This window comes from Lonchura striata, chromosome 3 (assembly GCF_046129695.1).
Source record: "Lonchura striata isolate bLonStr1 chromosome 3, bLonStr1.mat, whole genome shotgun sequence".
NCBI lineage: Eukaryota > Metazoa > Chordata > Aves > Passeriformes > Estrildidae > Lonchura > Lonchura striata.
Genome location: NC_134605.1, coordinates 31,959,582 through 31,980,171, shown reverse-complemented (window position 1 = coordinate 31,980,171; position 20,590 = coordinate 31,959,582). Strand labels below are relative to the sequence as shown.

Sequence of the window (20,590 nt, the reverse complement as noted above, 5' to 3'; positions counted from 1 at the left end):
TTTCCTGGTTTTTAGTTCAAACATTTTTTAAATTAAAAATTATCTATGTAAAGGAACAAGACTTGCCTAATGCTGTTCAGCATCATTTATTCAGAGCAAGATGCACTCAGATGACTGTCCAGTGGCCCATGACATTGTGTACAATTTATAATCCATATGCCAAAAAGAAAAAGAGAGAGAGGAAATAAATTTCATTTTAATAGGAATACAGAGTTAATGACTTCTTATTTTATTATCTAAATTACCTTGTCTGGCATTGAGTTAATTATTAACTATGCCTCACAGAGTGTTCTTTTAAAAAGTTTCTGTAGAGCTAAAGCCTTCTTTCTCCACAAATAAACTTATTCTAGAAAGATGAAGACCTAAGCTAAGGTTATCTTTCCCAAAGAAGTGATGTTACTTCAAAAGTGACAAATATCACCCAACTATTATCAGACACCTTACAAAGAACTCAACCCAGCCTCAATCATATTAAGCACTTTTACTGGTCTCAGTGGGAACTGGATCACTCTCCAATATTTATCCATGCACTGTCACAAATAATCTGTGATGACTGGATAATGCATATATGTACCAGAGAGAGACAAAGTGGGGGACAACATGTGGAAAGGTGAGAAGAGCAGAAAAGCCTTGTTAAAAATAGGCTTAATACTTCTGAGAGCCTTCAGTCTGTCAGATTTATTAAAACCAGAAATAAAGAAGGGCTTTGCATTACTTCTAGCTTCAAAAACTGACAAAATATTTGATAGACAGATATATTTTTCTCTCTGAAATTTTGAATGAGGTTGCTCGTATTACAGATGAGTTAAAGGCATATATATTATCACAGTGGGGGGGAAAAGGCCACTAACACCCACCATCCTGAGTGGTGTGGCACCGAGGTGCTGAGTTTGCCAAAAGGCTGAAAGAGCAGCCAAGAGCATACCTGGCTTATTCCTTTTCCTCAGAAGCCTTTAGTAGAAGGCAATCACACAGAACAAAACACAGCAAGCTTATCACTAGGTAAATTTAAACATTACAGCTTGTGTTTCAGATTCTTCTTGCCACACTAAGTCTGCAATTTGGGCAGACCAATTATCCTGTTTGCTCTTGGCAGGTCTAAATGGCTTCACACTAATGCAAAGACAAGATTCTGTTCAGGACACTACTTCTGTTGAGAAAGGTATTTAAGTTTAAAAAAATTCATCAGAACTGACCCTTTTGCACCACACTAGGTAGGCAAGGACTGGATAAGAAGATGGAAAAAAGGTATTTCAACAGCTACTTTTTCCCTTGGTGCAACTGAGATGATTAAGGGATACTAAAATATGATGTAGGAAGCTTGTCAGAAGGAAATTACAAACTCTAACATCTGACCTCGAATAAGGGCATAGAAAGGAAGGAACTGTGTCCTAGAGGAAGCTCCACGATTCTTCCAGCTCAATTTCACTTGAGTTTAAACTAAGAAAAAACACTTCTTGTACTTGTTCTCAAAGAGATGAAGCTTGAACACCATGTCATACTCTGACCAATGTCTTCCCACAGATTTAAATGATGCAATAGTGGTAGAAGGTACTATATAATGTAAATAGAAATTGGCAGCAAGTAAATATGTAGCTGTGTAATTTTTTTTCTCTTTTTTTTTTTTTTTTTTTTTTTTTTTTTTTTTTTGTGCAATGGTCACCACGGTTGCTCTTTTATATAACAGGCCACATATCTGTATTGCCCATTTATACAAATCACCATTAATTAGCTTTTACCAGTCTTCAATCTGTAATGGTTCACTGTCTTCAAAGTAAAGACCCTATTTCAACTCTGGGCCTTTCTTTATTCCCTAGCCTTTGCCTGTCTTTACACACCCAGTAGACTTAAGTCATAAACTACCAATTTCTCATCAATGCAATTATATTTAATCAACTCTACTTGATATTCCTTTTTGATGAGATTATAAGTCATTTTGATAAGTGCTATTTTCCACAGGTTCATGCTGATTGGCATTAATTACAATGCCTTCTTTTAATTCTTTATTAATTAATCTTTATTAATTTTGATATGCTGCTGTTTTGCTGAGTGCATAACTGGATCATCATGAGCAACAGTGTGCTTTCAAAACAGTAGAGAAGTGTGAAAAACACAGTAGAGAACTCAATTGTAGAAGCTGCAGGTCAAAACCAAACACCATCCACCTTTAAGCTCCCTGTCCAGTCCTGACACAGCAACTCAGACCCACTTGGCAGAGAGCTCCTTACAAAAGTGGGTGAGGAGAAGATGGAAAACAAGAGTGTAAAGCGTCACAGCTTATGAGAGAGATGCAAATGTCCTGCATCAAGGCAAGGGTGAGCACAAACACAATTTGTCCTGAAGGAAATAAGGAAGAAAAAAACTGAGAGTGAACAGGGACATTCTGTGAGCACTGTATCACTTTGAATTTATTTTCTTTCCTGTGCTTGCCATGGCAGATGTTGACTAAATTTCAGCAGATCCAACTACTCAAGAGAGACTGCTCAAGCAAGTTAAACTCCTATTCTGATACCCATACTAAGGAGGGAGAGTCTGAAGACAATTTATAGACAAATATGTGTTTGCGTGTTTCAATACCATCTATATGTCTTCCAATACATGAGTGAAGAGAATTTTCTGTTTGCAGACACATAAACACTTAGAGCTCACCTTAAAATATAAAATTAGCACTTGCTGTTTTTCTGTGGCTTGTGTGCAAAATAAATTGTGCCTGGGCTGAATTTCACTTCTCTATTCCTCCTTTCACTAGTAGCTGAAGAAGAAAAACAAAGCAGTGCTGGTTAGTTGTCAATGTGATAAGGTCCAGGGAGATGAGTGTCACTCCTGTATTCATCTCTGATGACCCTCCACAGTGGGTGTCAAAAAAAATTGAAAATACACTAGTTCCAGCACAAAAATAAGGAGTGCTAAACAAACTGAGCATTCCAGCAAAAAATTACAGTTCAGACAGGTCTATGTACAGGCATGTTTCCCAGGAGCTATGAACACAAGATTGCTTGGGGAACCTGGTAGATGCTTACAGTATAGCGAGTTTTGCAGGCAGTGCAGAAATTCCTCTCATCCCTTGTATTAACATGATCCTCAGTTAAATTTCTCTACAAACCACTGAGGGAGAAATCTTTGCGCAGACCACTCCACAATTTTGCAGCTTCTTTGCAGCCCCATGACAGTTGCAGCTCTAGGCTTACACCATCTAATCCTAATCCTAGGCTTTGGTAAACTTGAACTCCGCCAGCGCCGAGGCCCACACGAGCCAGCTGGCACAGGAGAAGCCTTTGCACAGCCTGCCCTGGTGTTTTGCAGCCCTTTCCAGCCTCACACCCACAGCAGCTCGGGTTCCCCACAGCCGTGAGTGCCGCTGAGCTGAGCCCACAGCCCTGCCTGTGCCCAGGGAGGAGCCCTATGCCAGGGCTGCTCCTGCCTGTGCCACGGGACTGGCCCTGGCCACCTGCTCCTGTCATCCAGCCCTGACAGCACCTGACAAGACGTGGCATTAGCTGGGCCTTCATCCACCATAGCCCACAGCAGCAGCCTGCTCAGAAAAGCTCTCCAGGCAAAAATCCTTCTGTGGCCTACACAGTCATGTGGTGCCCAAATCGGCTCAATCTGCAATGATGGCTTTTTCCAAGAAACATCAATATTTAATACTTCCTGAGCATGTGAAACAGAGGCTCAGCTGTCAGGGCTGCTTGACTTCCAGCCAAGGACTTTGTAAAGCAAATACAAGTGATCTGCTATGGGTGTTCCACAGTATTGCCAATATTTACTACTGAAAGAGCAAATAAAACACTAGCTATAGAAATTACTACATCTGAAATCACACATCTTTTTAACAAATATTTAATAAGTTCAGTCTCTCCTAACTATGTATTGCTCAGGTAAAAGCAATGGAAAATAAAGCCAGGGTCAGAGATTAAAACCTCAATGTCAAAATTCAGATTTGGAGCATGGTTTTTAAGTCCAGTCCCAACACAAGCTAAATGGCAAAGCAGCCGGAGCTCCCATATTGATATATCTAGAACCATACCTTGCTGAAGGCACAACTCCATGATATTCTCTCCAACGAGACAATGATCTCTCTGTTTACTAAGGTGAACATCCAGAATGCTGAGGAGCTGAAGCATGCATTGTGGGAAGAGATGTCGCAAAAACAGGATTTACTCAATCTTGAGTAGGTGAAGGGGAGCTCTTGGTGTTGTCTACAAATGAGGAGAGGGTTTAGAGAAGACAGGGACAGGATCCCTCTTGGAGGTGCAAAAGGTCAGAATGGGAGCCAAAAGGCACAAATTGCAACATGGGAAAACCAAATTGTACATAAAGAGAACCTTTTTCTACCACAAGCAGAACCAGCCACTGGAACCTGGCCTCAGAATTTTAGAGAGTCCATCCAGAGATAGAAAGCTCCATGAAACATAGCCCTGAGTAACCTGATATAACTGGATCTGCTCTGAGCAGGGAAGACAAGATGACCTTCAGGTATGTCTTCCAATCAGAATTTTTCTGTGATTTTTTAAACCTTAGATTTTAAGAAGCATGCAAAATACTGCTATAGATATTTTCTTATATGGCTTTAAACATTTGTTTGTTTGACAAATACAAAGCCAGCAAGAGATAAAACCAGATTCTGCTGTAAATTAAAGGGGAATTTTGTTTCCATGAACATCTGGAATATGTATGTGCAATTGTCATACTACTAAAAAAAGAGCTGGCATGAAGAAAAAGAAAAGGATCTGTTTTCATTTAGGAGTTTGTCCCTTGGAGCTAAAATAATGTATAATGTGTTTGGGGTTTAAGTGTAGTGATTTATTTGGAATTAAATATAAACATAATTTCCAAAATACAAAAATAGTGTTTTATGGCAAAACCAGAGATAAATCTGAATCAGAACACATCTATAAGAGCTGTCTCCTGAAAGTATTGAAAAAGCTATGATTGCTTCGCAGGTACCATTTCAGAAGTTACTTATGTCTGCAGGTATCTGGATTCCAGTGGTAGTCACTGTAACTTAAGCTCATAAGCGCTTCAATACTTTTTGAAAATGGTTCTGAATTATTCTCATCTCACTGCTCTTGGAAACCTGACTTCTCCTGCAATCTTGATTTCTTTCTTTTAGGAATACATTGTTTTGTTTGCACAAAGCACTTGTCATTTTTAGTGCAAGCTAAACCTGAAGCTTTCAGTCTGTACATACTCTTCATCTCCAGGTGTGAACTGCAGCCTAGGTGAAGTTGCCATCCTTAAGCATGGAAATTTTTTAGCAACTCTATTAATGGGAGAGTTAAAACCTCAGTTAGGTACCTAATTTCTATAGACAGAGAAGATTAAGGCACTTGGCTTTATGACACCCCAGTTTCCTGTGCTGCAAACATATAAACTGACCCTCGGGGAGCACTGAAGACAGACATTTCTGAAACCATGTCTTTTTCCTAGACCACAGCTCTTTTGTAGCTCAAAATTAGAGACCTGTGTGGAAAAGGGAGTCACAGACACAAATTTCTTCCTGGGTTTAGTCACAAAGTCAACAGTTATAGCCAGCACCTCCCTTTTCTTTTAGATGTGACTGCTGGAGGAAGAGAATTGAAGCTACAGCGCCTGCTGAACCCTGCTCTCCGCATCTAAGGAAGGGTTCATTCCCTTTCACTCACTGCCAGTGGCCCTGTGGATCCTGCACTCCCTCCCTCCATATCTCAACTGACATTATTGTAAATACAGGAGAAAACACCTATTCCACCCCTGCATATTATTTAAATACAATCTTTTGAGTTGTATGAGCTGTTGTTTTTCGCTCTTTTCAGGTTCAGAGATGCTGAGAACCCAGTTCTTCAATTTTCTGAAGAAATTCACAAATCTCTTGGTCACTATACAACTCCAGAACATTCATACAATATAGTGTGGTTATCTGAGGCATGACATATTTATGTTACCCTTTTTACATGTCTAAATGTATGTGTGTGTGTGTGTGTATATGTGTATAAGCTGTGTCCTAGCATGAAGGTAAGCTTCATTCAAGCACAGAGTTGTACTCAAAGGCATATTGGGTTTGATTGTCCTTGAGGTTGAGTCCATCACCAGCCATAAGAGAAGTAAAATTTTTACATGTTCTCTCTATTTTCTCATTCCTACTACTCATTAAGTGAAAACAATGTGCTGAGCACAATATAAATGAAAAAAACTCCATGCTGTGTCTGTGCCCATGTTCAAGACAACCTAAACATTTTGCTTTCTTTGATACTAGATGTTAATAATGTGTAACAAACTTTTACTTAATTACTTACTCTTACAAGTTCACATAATGCAATAGTATGATTACTGCTTACACGCAGGTCCTGTTTTTAGAAAGAAGGCAGCTTTAGAAGGACAAATGTGATGAGCCAGAAATACCTGAGACAAGATTTGATTTCCTTTCTCATTGATACTAAATTCACTAAGATTTTTCATAAAAGGCCCTTTATATTTCCTGCTCATATTTGTGGACAGTTAGTTTACTGATCCCCTTGTTTGAATCCTCTGTAAAGGACACAGCCTCCGTGAAAACCCTCTGGCCCTTCTTGCCATACGTATGCCTAGCTTACCTTCTTTGACTGATTAATCTTATTGACTCAGGTGTTGGCAGCTTATCAGTCCATTCTTCACAGGTGAACAAAGGAAATTTTATGCCAGGGTTGCTCCTACATCTTACATTAATCAAAATTTACTGATTCAGGTTTTTCCTCCTCCCCAACATCTTTCCAGCTTGAAGACAATGATATCACTTTACACACTGCACACTTGTCTGCAGCCTTTATCTGTGTTGTAGAGCTTCTCTGCAGCAGACAGCGTGTTGGTGCCTGTGGAGTCTCTGAATTCCCAAAGATGGGAACCAGATGCTGCCATAACTATGCATACAAAAAGTACTATCTTCCTATAAAAAAGCTCTTGAAGGTCTTTATTCAGATTTTATGAGCCATCAAGTGGAACAGCTGGGATGTGTTTTGGTAGGGTTTTCTTATTTGCCTTTTTTTTTTTTTTTTTCAATTCAATAATTTTCAAGCCTAGACATTCACCTCAAAGCATTTGTCTTCAGATACAATATGCTTTTATTTCAGCTTTTGCTGCTAAACTGTACTCTTCATTTATATGTCAAAATATTAGGATGCTCTTTTCCCACTCTCATGATTTTTGCACATATACTTGTGTCAGGAGCAAAAAAACCATCACTTTTTTTGACTGACATACTCAATCCAAGAGGCAAAGGAAGAAGCAAAGCCTTTATAACTTCAGGAAGGCTTTTCCTTATTTTTCCTGTAATGATATATACACTGAGGTACTTTCTGTAACAGACAAGAAACTGATAGAATTTCAAAGGAACAGGAAAACAATGTACCACTACAGCAGATGTGTGCCCAGAGAAGCTATGAAAAAACAAAGATTTCCACATCTTCTTGCATAAAAGCACAAAAATTAAAATCACAGCTAATGGCAGTTTAACAGAAACAAGCAAGCAAAACCCTCTGAAGTTCATCTACAAAAAAAAAATCCCCTTCCAATTAAAATACTTACATTTAAATCATTCCTATACAAATTAAGAAAAATAATAGTTTACTCCTTTCTTCATGGCAAATTTTTTTCATGCTTTCTTCCAGTGTTGCTGTCTGAAAGAGCAGAAGAAATACTTTCCTTGTTGCTGCACCTTCACACACAAGTGTCTTCCCAGATTGTTAAGTGTGACAATTATGACTCTTTAATGCAGCTTCCCACATAACAAAAGCAATGGATCTTCCCTACATGAAACTCTTAGAGCCCACACAAAGTGTGGTTACCTTCAGCTTTTTTTTTCCCCAAATATAAATTCTAATTTAATAAACAGACGCTAAAAGAAAACTATCTGTTGTTTGCTACCCTTGTTCACTTCAGCAGGTCATTGCCCTTTACTAAATGTACTTCCTAAACATGCACATTTCATTACCATTCAGCATTTGTCTAGATCCAACTTCCTGCCATTACATCCTGACATGCTTTTGTCTGCTAGACTGAAGTCCTCCAGTATCACGTTTCTGTTCCTTGCAGAGGTTCCCTGCACACTGTCAACACATCTCTCTGTAAATCGGTTTGATAAACTAAAGTCAAGCTGTTTGAAGGCATGGTTTCTACACTGTTAATCATCTGAGGGCCTCTTCCCAGAGCCCTCTCCATTTTTTCAATATCTTTCTTGACTGTGGACAGCAGAATTAAACAGAGTATTCTATTGGTGGCTATATCTACTTCTGATACAGAGATAATTCTTCACAACCTCTCTTCATATGTTTTTTTAAGATATTTAAGAGTTGCATTAGCCCTCCTGGCCACAGTGTCCCACTGTGAGCTCATATGCAACTAAAATCATGACACAGATCTTTTCCAATAGCCACTTCTCAGTCCACTGGTCTCTTTTTCATCAGTATGGTCAACATTCTTTGTTGGTTTTATGACATTACATTTGACATCTGTGGCTGGCACAGATCACTGTTACTAGCCATCTTCCCAACACAACTTGAAAGGTTTAACAGTGTTTTTTCCATTCTGTGCTCTATGGAATTCTGTATCGCTACCGAATCCCAGCAGGAGCAGAGTCATTTAACGTGATACAGAATTTCATCTAGTTTCATCTATTTAATGCATTCCCAGTTTGTTTCATATTGCTGTAATGCATTAATCAATAATTCACAGGGTGTTAAACCAAACAGCTCAGTGAGATATATCCAGATGGTATTGTATCAGTTGTACTTTATTAACTGAACATGCAATCACCTCAGGAGTAACATTTCAAGACAGTATTACCAACATATGCTTTCCATAATCCTAAACTCATTGGCAATGTTTTTTTTCTTGTTGTATCCCATCATAGGAATTTTCCTCTTTGCCCTGCATCAATGTAATGTCCAGTATGTTTTATGGGGATCTGGATGGCTCTACTAAACTCTTGAATAGGTAATAAAGGTAGTATTGCCTTAAATAGTGGCATATTACCTCCCTGGTGTTCTCAGAATTTCATGATTTAGTGAAATACTTCTATTTCTTCTTCAGAGGAAATAGAAGTATTTCCTCTTCCTTCTGGTCCCATCTCCATACATTGCTTGATGGAAAAGATACATGCATTTTTATTTCTATCAGCCCTCAACATTATTTCATGAGTTCTGTAATACAAAAAAGTTTCTCTTTAACTTGTGGAATCACAGGAATACTCTTTTCAGCTTTCATTATGCAAGTTTACTTCTGAACTTCAGGCGTACAGAGAGAAATTTAAAAAAAAAAAAAAGAAAGCAGGAACCCTACACAATCTAAAGACCCATAACTCAGAGATTCAAGGAATTTCTTTTTTTCCTCCTGTTGATTTGCATCTTACTCATGACAGATAATAGTTCAGGCTGATAGAAATGCTAGCTTTGGAGCATAAACTCTATTGAGATATTGAAAGAACCAAAATAAATCAGAATAAGCAAGTTTCAGACAGAAAGCCTAAGTCTAACTAAGTGATCTGAGTTAGAGGCCATGAGACCCTTGGGAATCCCTGAATAGTGCTATCTTGCAGATTTTAGAAATAAGTAGTTTGACATAACTCAAGTGTCTCTCACCTAGAACAACAAATCAGGTATTTCCATAACATAACATAGCTCATTAAAGTAGTTGTGTCTCAATACAAGGTTGATCCTGCTGTAGGTAAGGACATACATAGAGGTGTTCAGTAAAAAAAAAAACCAGCTATAATTTCTGTTAAGGTATTTTCTGTCTTTGCCTAGATTTCCACAGCTTTCACTTACTCAGCATTCTTTCTCAGATTCAAAGAGATTCTTGATGTAAGTCTCACAACAGAGGAACTATCTTGGTGCTTTCCTCTTATGACTGTTGGGCTGATAAAACCAAAGATCACATCACTAGTTAGCAGCAGTAGTTCTCTACCCTGGTTATTCAAAAAAAAAAAAAAAAAAAAAAAAAAAAAAAAAAAAAAAAGTACTAGTGTACAACCTACCTAAATCTCTGACTAGACTCCAAGAGGAGATTTGAATCCACTGCCTAATTTTGACTAGAAGAACAGAGATATTAAAGACATTAGGTCTCTATTGATTTCCTGAAAATAGACAGCTAAAGAGACAGACCCTGTAAAAACTTCGAAGATATCATTGAAAATTCTTTATTAAACAACAGAAAATACACTTGAAGGAAAAGCCTCTAGAACTCCCCAATCATACAAAAATCCCTAAAGCTACATCCCAAACTCACAAAATCTCAAGAAATGTGTTCACAGAGAAAATTACGGCTGTTAGTTGCAATGTTCCTGTAATTACTTATGAATGTGTACATTTATTGTTGAGTTGTGTTTCCAATGTATATCCCCTCATATTGGTTTATCCTTCCATATGCCCTCTTTGTACCTGTGTAGTCCACCCCAGTTTTCCCCTCCTTTGCCCCCCGAGAGCCACTCCCCTGTCCTTCCCCCATTGGCTGTTCAGTTTTCCCCACCCTCCCTATATCTGGCTGCTCTGGGCGGGGCTCGCTCTCTTTCTCGGGGGGTCCTTCGAAGCCACATGTGGCCTGGGGACCTCTTCAGGCTCTCATTAAACTTTGGAACTAATCCTGAGGGAGAGCGCCTCTTTCCTTTGCTTGTGGGACCAGCTTGTCTTTGGACTCACGAGGGAGCTTCTCCAAGCCCCCCGTGATCCAAGGAGAAGTTCCTTCTCTCTGCCCGCCTCACCCCACTGCCCAGCTGGCCGGGCTCCACAGGGGTTTTGTCCCCGTGGATGGAGGGAGAGACGCAGCAATTTATATCTTGTTTTATTCTTTAACAGGTCTGTCTCCCAAAAGGCAACCAGTATTGTCAAATCAAGATGTGTGGCAGAAAGCTCTGGAGTCCCAGTTCTGCATGCAATGCATTTGTGTATTCCTGAATTTAAGTAACTCAGAAGAGACCAAGAATTTGACCGAAATATGCCAATAGACAGCAGCTGTGAGATGGGCATCATGTTCAATTTACAGGTGAGGAAAGAGTTCTAAATCTCCCTTTGCTATGAGACACCTAGTCATGTATACAGGTGCACTGTGGTCTTATATTTTATAAGCACATCACAGAGATGAATATATACAAGCCAAACCATCAGTTGTCTACCTAATTTGAGATTATGTGGCAATAACAGATACTTCAACATTTCAGCACCTTTTCTTGTTGGGTTTTTATTCTACGAGCAAGGAAAACTAAAATGGTCTGCATTCCTTGGTAATTGTAAGGAAAAGCCAGTCATTCAGCAGTTGAACAGATTGCACTGACTGAGCATGTGATGGAGAATGCTACAGACAAGGTAAAGCACAGCTGAATTTCAAGGCTGCTGGGGCAGCACTAAAAGAGTACTTGTAACAGGAAAGAAATTATCAGAATAAGAGTTTGCCACTCTGAACTTCCAGATGTTTAGGAAAAAGTCTCATTACTATGGATTTATGATCTACTTGAGCAAAGGTTATTTTGTTTTTAAAAACAGAGAAAAAAAACCAACTGGTGGTGCATATTTGCTATAGACAGTGAAACTACATCAATTCATCTTTCTCACCCCACAAATCAAGATAGAGATACTGTAAATCAGAACCCTTATGTCAAGGTTTAAGGGAAGCAAGAAATATGCAAAACAGTAAATCAACATGAGGTTTCCTATACTATGGTTGGCAGGCACAGCTATACTAGAAGTCAAAAGATTAATGCTGACCATTTCCATTTCCACTGCCCTAAGAGTAAAAAGCAAGATTGAACACCAGAAGTCTCTGGTAACACGTGCTGAGGGATTATTGCATATGCTGCTAGCAGTTTTTCTCAATGTACATGTCAGGTTTCAGGGAAAGGCAATGTCGAAGAGCAAATAGCTTTAGTTCCTTTTAAGTTTTTCTAAATCAACGTAGGGAGCGGACGTTCAAGTAGCAAGCATTCTGGCACTCAAGAAGCCCTGTTAGAAATTAGAAGACAAAACCTATGGTTAATTAGAAGTTACCTTTGTTTTAGCATAGTGTATGGAGAGCAGCAGGAATTCAACTTCCATACACCTAGGTACTTTTGTAGTTAATGCTTGAAATTACCTAGAAGAATTAGGAACACAAATCCATGAAAAATTACCTCCTTCTTTAACAAACTACTAAAATAATCAGGACCTCAGTGGCAGATTATCTCATTCTCTTCCCTGCATGGAAAGCATTTATTGGTACATGGCTTCTAAGGTATGAGAGCTGCAGCAAGAATGGACCAGCACAGGCAGCACAGTAATTTACAGGTCTAAAGCCTCTTATCTCTAACAGCAGCAATCAGTGGAGCACAAATAGACAAAGCAAACCTTAAGCTAAGGGAACATCTCAGAACATGGGACAAAGGCCATCACTAATTACTGAACACAGGAAGTGTCTTGGTTACCTCCTTCTGCCCTGATGGAGGCTACATAACACTCAGAGCTTCTACTAAGCATTTACATTGCATGAAGTAGATTAAATAGGTGTTTGCATTACTGGCCCTTTTCATTGTAATATAATCAGCTGTTGACTAGGATCTCAGAGAGACAGAAGGGGGTTGCTTACTAGGTAAATGGGTGCTTGGTTATCATGCATTTTCATGGATTTGTACTTAAGAAAATAAGCAGACAGAAAAAAAAAGAGAGAAAAGTATATATAAATGCATTGTATTAAAAACTGAACATAACTGATTATGTAAAAATTAATAGGGTAAATGAATTCTAGACATAAGATCAAATTTGTGTATCTAAAAAAGTAAAAATAAAATGGTGCAAAATATAGGTTTACAGAAATCAAAGGTTATAACTAAATGCCACTGATTCCTTCAGGAATCAGAAAAAAAGCTGAGATTCTGGGTTTTAGGCAATATACACCAGGAAAAAATATAATACAATTAATTATACTTAGGAGACAAGACATCCATATTTTAAGATAATCTCTTAAGCAGAAAAAACTCCACAGAATGTGTCCTTTGCTTTACAGAACCAGATATTCATTGCATCACAGAGGAACATTATATCTCAAAATTTTACAAAGAAAAAGGGAGAAAAGGGGCAAATTTTCTCAAAACTGTGAAAGGCTAGTTACACAGGAAACTGAAAATCTTGATGACTACTTCAAAAACAACATTATTTAGTGACTACCATTACCATCAATACAAAACAAACCATATGTGGGGCAAGTGCAGGTCAGAAAACGCCTCGTGTAGCGCGTAGAAGCAGGTGTAGCATATTTCAATAAAGACATAATATCAAAGTAACATACCTTTCATGGGCTGGAATTTTAATTTCTCTCTTCAATGGCAAATAATTTGTTCCTGGATAGTAATCTTTTCTTCTAGATTATTCTAAATAGATATATTTTTAAAACATGCTTAGACCAGAAAACTACATCTGTTAACTTTAAACATACAGAATTGTTTGCCTTAAGTGGCTTACTTTGATACTAGGAACATGAGGATGATTTACATCCTTTTCATCAGTTACATGCTTTGAGGCTAAGCAGATGGCACACCCCTGCAACTATAGTATTCTACAACAACCTAGGATAGTTTTAGCTTATTTCTTTTTATAGCTTCATGGGTCACTCCCCAAACCCTATTTAAAAATCAAGGTCTATTATCTGTATTTTAAGATGTGAATGAAAGCTAACAATCTGCAACCAACATAGAGTGGATATAATCGGCATAAAAATTCAAATTAATTCTGTTCACTGCCCAGTGGCAACTCAAACATATCTCAAACAGATTTCCAACCCAGGTCTAAAGAGTGTATACATTTTCTTAAGCTTTTGTTTAAATAATGGCAGCATGCGATATGCAAAGATTCAGACACCATTATTTCAGACATGTGCCCTACACAATTCTTTTTAGAAATGGACCTACTGTGGAATATTGCTGTTAAGCATTTGGGGTTTTTTTAATCAAATAACATGAACTGATTCAACAAAAGTTTCATGGAAAATGTGTCCACCTTGAAGAAAAAAAAATCACTGGAAATTGTTTGGGACCCAAGATAGAACTACCATGCAAATTAGACATCATTGAAATACCTTTGTTTTCCCTCTTCCAGATGTGGTACTTAAGTCTTAATTTTTTCATTGCATATCAGATCATTGTCTCCACTATCACACACTGACTATTCTTGCATGTAACTCTCACAGTCTTTCTCACCAAGATATTTTCATTTTGTTTACACTGAACATAAAAAATGAGTATTCCTTATGCCTCAACTGCCAGATTTCTTTCGCTTCATGAGAGTCACAATTCCCTTTTGACTACCATTTAATTTATATACATGAAATAACACCAATAACAGAAAGCAGAAACAGCTTGTTAGGGCTCTCAGAGCAACAAGAAGCACAGAAAAGCAGTGACTATGAACATAGATCTCTTGTGTTACTGAGGAATGTTTGAGCAAGTATGAAAAATCAGCCACTGAAGTTGTGCACTCAGACTTAGGTGCCAATTTTAAACGTTTCATGGTCTTTCAGGAAGACTGAGATCACTGTGATTAAAATTTCCCCCGCGAGCTAGCCCACAACAGGCTTTGAAGGTAGAAATATGTGTGAAATGATTTACAGATGTTTCCAAACTTGCTGCCAGCATTCCTGCTGAAAGATAGTCTGTGGATCTTTTATCTTAACATTCTTTTTTATGTATTTCTTATGCAGTATATGATAAGGATGAGGGAAAAGAGTCAGAAATTCTGATTAGAGTTATTAATATATAGTTCTTCAAACTGTCCAAGAATCTGACCACAATTTAACTGTTAAATTTTGTTTGTTCAGTTAATGAAAGAAAGTCCTATAAGATTCTGCATAGTTCAGACAACAAAAAAACAAAATGTGCTTTCATCCAAGTCTCAGAAAATAATTTTCTCTTAAGAATGTTGAGGTGACAACTATTTAAATTCAAGAACTTCCCAAGCAGTGTCCAGACTAGGGAACCACTGCAACTTGAAAGCGCAACTGATGAAGAAACACTATAATCTGAGTCATTTGCTGTTCAGACTAAAATATTCTTTAGAAAGGCACAGAGAAGGAGCTTTCACTATCTGACAATGTTCACAGCTACAGGCTCTTTCCTGAGAGGTCTCTGAGACCTCTGCAGCTCCAATGCCCTGGGTGTGCCTGCACAGCCTGATGTGCACCTGCCCCTGCCACAGGAGTATCAGCAGCAGATTGCTGACCTGGCTCTCACATCTGCCAGTGGTACACTTCAGCTACACTGGTTACAGCCACAAATCCAGTATTTCTCCTGTGGGCCTTCCCATGCCAAAGTTGGGCTCCATGAAACAAGAATATCTACTTCAACATGTTGCCCTCTCTACTAGTTGCTGCCTCTGTTTCTTATCTGTTTTTCCTCTGCACGTTCTGACAAATTCTCTGTTGCAATGCCAGGAAAAATTTATTTTTGTAAACTTGCCCCAGACCTCCGAAAAACTCAAGACAAGATGTTATAATGGTGCACCTACAACACACTTTAGGGGAAAGCCCTTGTGTTTCCAGATTCCTTTGAGCTTTAAAACATACATATACACGAAGATTGTACAGACTAACTGTAAGGAAAAACAGCAAACATCAAAAGCTGTGTGATTAAATTAAGTTTTCCACATACATGCAAAAAACAGGGAGGCATGAGATTCCAGGTTTCTGGAGTGCTAAGTAATCAAAACAGCACAGCAGCTTTAATAAGAGGCCCCCAACAAATACTGTCCTCATATCAGCTTTGTAGTTCATGCAAGAGAATTTTTTTAAATATTCAAAAAGGATTCTCTTGAATGGCAGGGAAACGTGTGGCATATTCAGCAGTGTTTTGAACACAACATTCACTATACCCCTTGGCCACAGTGCACTGCCTCACCTCCTCCTCCCCTGCTGCCATACCACAGATGGATGGGGAATGAGTGGGGAAAGAGTCACCAGCAGTTTTTCCAAGAATTAAGGTAACTAATAAGTTGAGCTTATCCCATACTGAGTAGCTGTGTATGCACTATACATGCAACTAAGTTTTTCTATTCTTATTTTGTCTTAATGTAAGAGCTTTTTTTAAAAAAATGGACATTCTGTTTGAAAAATATGCCTTGCAACATCTACAGCAGTAGCATTGTGTGGCCTTCTTTAGTGTTCAGTTGCAAAAAGACATGAAAAATGATCCCCAGAACAGATTTTTCAGGCTACTTTCAAGATTATCTATATTCCCATTAGGCTCAATTAATCCAAATATGACTATCTGATTTCAGACTGAGGCAGGCTTTTGTTCCAAATACACTGTTACACTTCCTGACTAGCAATAGGAAACAACTTTAAAGACAAACATTCAAAAATATCTCCACCTCAAAAGGTTTTTTTACCTTTTTTTTACATCTCAAGTGAAATGGGCTTTTATGTCTCTCCTTTGCTCTGATGAAAAGTTCTTCCTCTCCAATAAGCAAGTTTACTGTAACAAGTAACACCACCAAGATCCCAAAAACTTTAAAGTATTGCCACGGACAACAGAAAGACTCTGGTCCAGTTTTGACTTATAGTTCCTGCATCATGCTATCATTCTCAGAGAGACTACTGAAACTCTACAGTCCAGTCACAACAGAGAGCTCTTATTCAGAAGGCAGGTTTATTTACAGACTAGTCAGGCCAAAGCTGAAGTCAGAGTCCCAGAAGTTTTCTCTATGATTTTTTTCTAATCAGCATAGATAGGAATAAAATTACTATGCCCCTTGGCCTGATAAAGCTTCACAAAGACACCAGGGAAACAAGAGACAGAAGGCCCTTCCCTCAGTTGCTTGGCAGTATCAGCAAGGAATCTATTTATCCCTTAGCTGGGGTGGCACAATCCTACATTGTGCTGGGAGGACATGAGGCAAGAGGCTCTCACACCTTAGGCTGCAATGGCCCAAAAATGCTGTGCTTCTTAGGACAAAGATCCAAACTGGAGGCAGAAGTTAAGGCATGCAAAAAAAAATTCTAAAGTGCTCTGTAAACAATCCATTATGAGTAAAGAGTCTTAACATTATTTCACATTCACTAAATGAATTATTCTCATCATGAATGTGTACTGGTAAGAATCAAGAATATTGCTAAATTAGCATGATTGAAACATATCCGAGACAAAAATGAGTGATAGTCCTAAACAAAATGGCAAATTTAGTGCTTGTCACTAAAAGCACAATTGATTGAATTCAGTTTCTGTGTCTGACTCACCATTAGAAATTCATTATTCATACCTGTATCATCTAATATTCATAAGCCTACCAACTGAGCACTTTGGACAGTTTTCAATGTCTGTTCCTCTAAAGCATTCACATACTGTCTCATGGGAATCCTGATGTGTCATAAGTTCCCTTGCAGCAATATCCCAACAAATGACAATTTGCAGGAGTTGCAGTCCTTTTAGCTCTTTTGGAAATCTGTCAGCTATAGATCATGAAACATAACAGTCAATTATTGAGGCATCTGATAAGTCTCCTGGTTTTTAAAAATACTGAGAGTCCCTGAGGCCTGAGGATACTTCTCCATGGCTCAATGCCAGCTATTGGCAAGTCAAGTGACTGCCATTGTTGAACTGTTAGTGCCTGAGAACTGAAAAATTATGAGCTCCCACTACTGCACGCCTGGTATTTCTGAAGTAATTACAACCAAAAGTTCCATGGATGCCTTGGCATTTCCTCCATACTATTTTAGTTAATTGGTTTTTTTCCTGATGACAGATGACTTATATCTGAACCTTGTCTGAGGTTTGCTTTGCTTGTTAGGGAAGTTAGAGTGAAATACTGTGGGTCATTATTCAAATTTCAAAAGAATAGGTTCTACTCTTAAACTCTGAACTTCAGCTTCACATTGGTGTCTTAGTTAGACAAGACAGGAGTCTGTGAAAGAGGGCAAAGCCTCCTGTGCAATGGAGAACGGCAAACCCCCCTCCCTCTGAATTACGAGGATCTTTAAATTAAAAGGCTCTCAGGCAAAGATATGGGAGTGGGAGTAACAATTCTTTACTAGGAGAAAACTAGACAACAATTTAAAAAGGAAAATGCAATCGGTACAAACAAAACTAGTGAAAGAAAAAGTCTAGAACCTGAGGAATGCCAGTATCAGGTTTTGCTGGGACAATTGCTTTCCCTTGCAATAGTTGATGAGTTGCAGCTGCAGTGGTGATCTTTAGAAGGGTATAATTTTCCTCTGAAGATCTGGTGGCAGTGGGGGCCGGTCTTCCTCTGCGCTGGGGTTGCCTCTGAGCTCCGCTGCCGTCGCCTCTGCGCGCGCCGGCTGCTTCGCTGCGAGTGCCGCCGAAGAGAGAGAGAGCGAGAGCTGCTTTTCTGGGAATCTCGCGAAGAGAGAGAGAGAGCTGCTTCTTTCGGAGTCCCGCAAAGAAGAGGGAGAGCTGCTTCTCTCGGAATCCCGCGAAGAGAGAGTGAGAGAGCTGCTTCTCTCGGAGTCCCGCGAAGAAGAGAGAGAGCTGCTTCCCCCCTCTGGGTGGGACCCCTCACGGCGTTACATTTTTTTCAGCCTTTCATTGAATCAGTCAAAGGTGTATACACAAACCATTGTCTCTGAGAGAGATAACAAAAAACCTGTCCAACCGGTTCGCCTTCGACAGATGGCAAATGGAATACAAGCTTATCTTACAACCCAGGACATTATCCACCCCTTATTCTATTTCCATCTGCACACCATGAAATCTTACACCCAGTTCTCTCTTAAGACTAAGTTTCTCTGTGGTACACAGCGGGTCTCCCCATCTTCCTGCATTACCCACTAAGTGTAACCAGGTCTTTGAGCAAAGACAATCCCACGAATGGGTTGGTCTTTGCCTGAGGTGGGATTAATCCAAACAGTTTTCCCTAAAATACCTTTCATATGTACTACAGGGACCTTATTTCCATCTACTGCGTGTAAGGGTTCTGACTGAGCAGGGCCAGCTCGATTGACAGACCCCCGGGTGTTGACCATCCAGGTTGCTTTTGCCAGGTTAATTTCCCAGTTTCTAAATGTTCTCCCACCGAGTGCCTTCAGGGTAGTCTTAAGGAGTCCGTTGCACTGTTCAACTTTGCCGGCAGCTGGAGCATGATAGGGAATATGATATATCCATTCGATACCATGTTCTCTGGCCCAGGTGTTGATAAGGCTGTTCTTGAAATGGGTGCCGTTGTCAGACTCAATTTTCTCAGGGGTGCCGTGTCTCTACAGGACTTGTTTTTCCAAGCCTAAGATGGTGTTCCGGGCAGTGGCATGAGGTACAGGGAAAGTCTTCAGCCATCCAGTGGTGGCTTCTATCATGGTCAGCACGTAGCGCTTGCCTTGGCGTGTCTGGGGCAGTGTGATGTAGTCAATCTGCCAGGCCTCTCCATACTTGTACTTGGACCACCGCCCACTATACCATAGGGGCTTCACCCTCTTGGCCTGTTTGATGGCAGCACACGTCTCACAGTCATGGATAACTTGGGAAACACTGTCCATGGTTAGATCCACCCCTCGGTCTCGTGCCCACTTGTAGGTGGCATCTCTGCCCTGATGACCTGAGGCATCATGAGCCCATCGAGCCAGGAACAACTCCCCCTTATGGTGCCAATCTAAGTCTATCTTTGACACCTCTATTTTTGCTGCCTGATCTACCTGCTCGTTGTTCCGGTGCTCCTCATTAGCCCGACTTTTGGGGACATGGGCATCTACATGACGGACTTTCACCGTCAGCTTTTCCACCCGAGAGGCAATGTCTTTCTATATATCAGCAGCCCAGATTGGCTTTCTTCTACGTTGCCAGTTGGTCTTTCTCTACCTTCCCAGCCAGCCCCACAGAGCATTGGCTACCATCCATGAATCAGTATAAAGGTAGAGCTTTGGCCACTTTTCCCTTTCAGCAATGTCCAGAGCCAGCTGAACGGCCTTGAGTTCAGCGAGTTGGCTCGATCCACCTTCTCCTTCGGTAGCTTGTGCAACTTGGCGTGTGGGGCTCCATACGGCTGCTTTCCACTTCCGGTTCATCCCTACGATGCGACAGGAACCGTCAGTGAAAAGAGCGTAGCAGGTCTCCTCTGCTGGTAGTTGGTTGTATGGTGGAGCTTCTTCAGCCCTTGCCACTTGTACCTGCTCCTCATTATCAGTGAGACCAAAGTTTTCACCTTCTGGCCAGTTCGTAATTATCTCCAAAATCCCAGGGCGATTCAGGTTTCTAATACGGGCGCGTTGAGTGATGAGGGCAATCCATTTGCTCCATGTGGCGTCAGTGGCATGGTGGGTAGTAGGAACCTTTCCTTTAAACATCCACCCCAGCACCGGTAGTCGGGGTGCCAGGAGGAGTTGTGTTTTTGTGCCAATTACTTCCGAGGCTGCTTGAACTCCTTCAAAGGCAGCCAAGATTTCCTTCTCTGTGGGAGTGTAGTTGGCTTCAGACCCTCTGTAACTTCGGTTCCAGAATCCCAGTGGTCGGCCTCGAGTCTCCCCAGGCACTTTCTGCCAAAGGCTCCAAGACAACTCATGGTTCCCGGCTGCAGAGTAGAGCACATTCTTGACCTCTGGTCCCGTTCTGACTGGGCCAAGGGCTACAGCATGAGCGATCTCCTGCTTGATCTGGGTGAAGGCTTGTTGCTGCTCAGGGCCC

General features: G+C 40.0%; 1 protein-coding gene across 1 annotated transcript in view; it reads right to left on the bottom strand.

Annotated features, from left to right (window-relative positions):
• KIF26B (kinesin family member 26B) overlaps positions 1-20,590 on the bottom strand; it is a 202,814-nt gene that overhangs the window by 148,666 nt on the left and 33,558 nt on the right. The window lies entirely within an intron of this gene.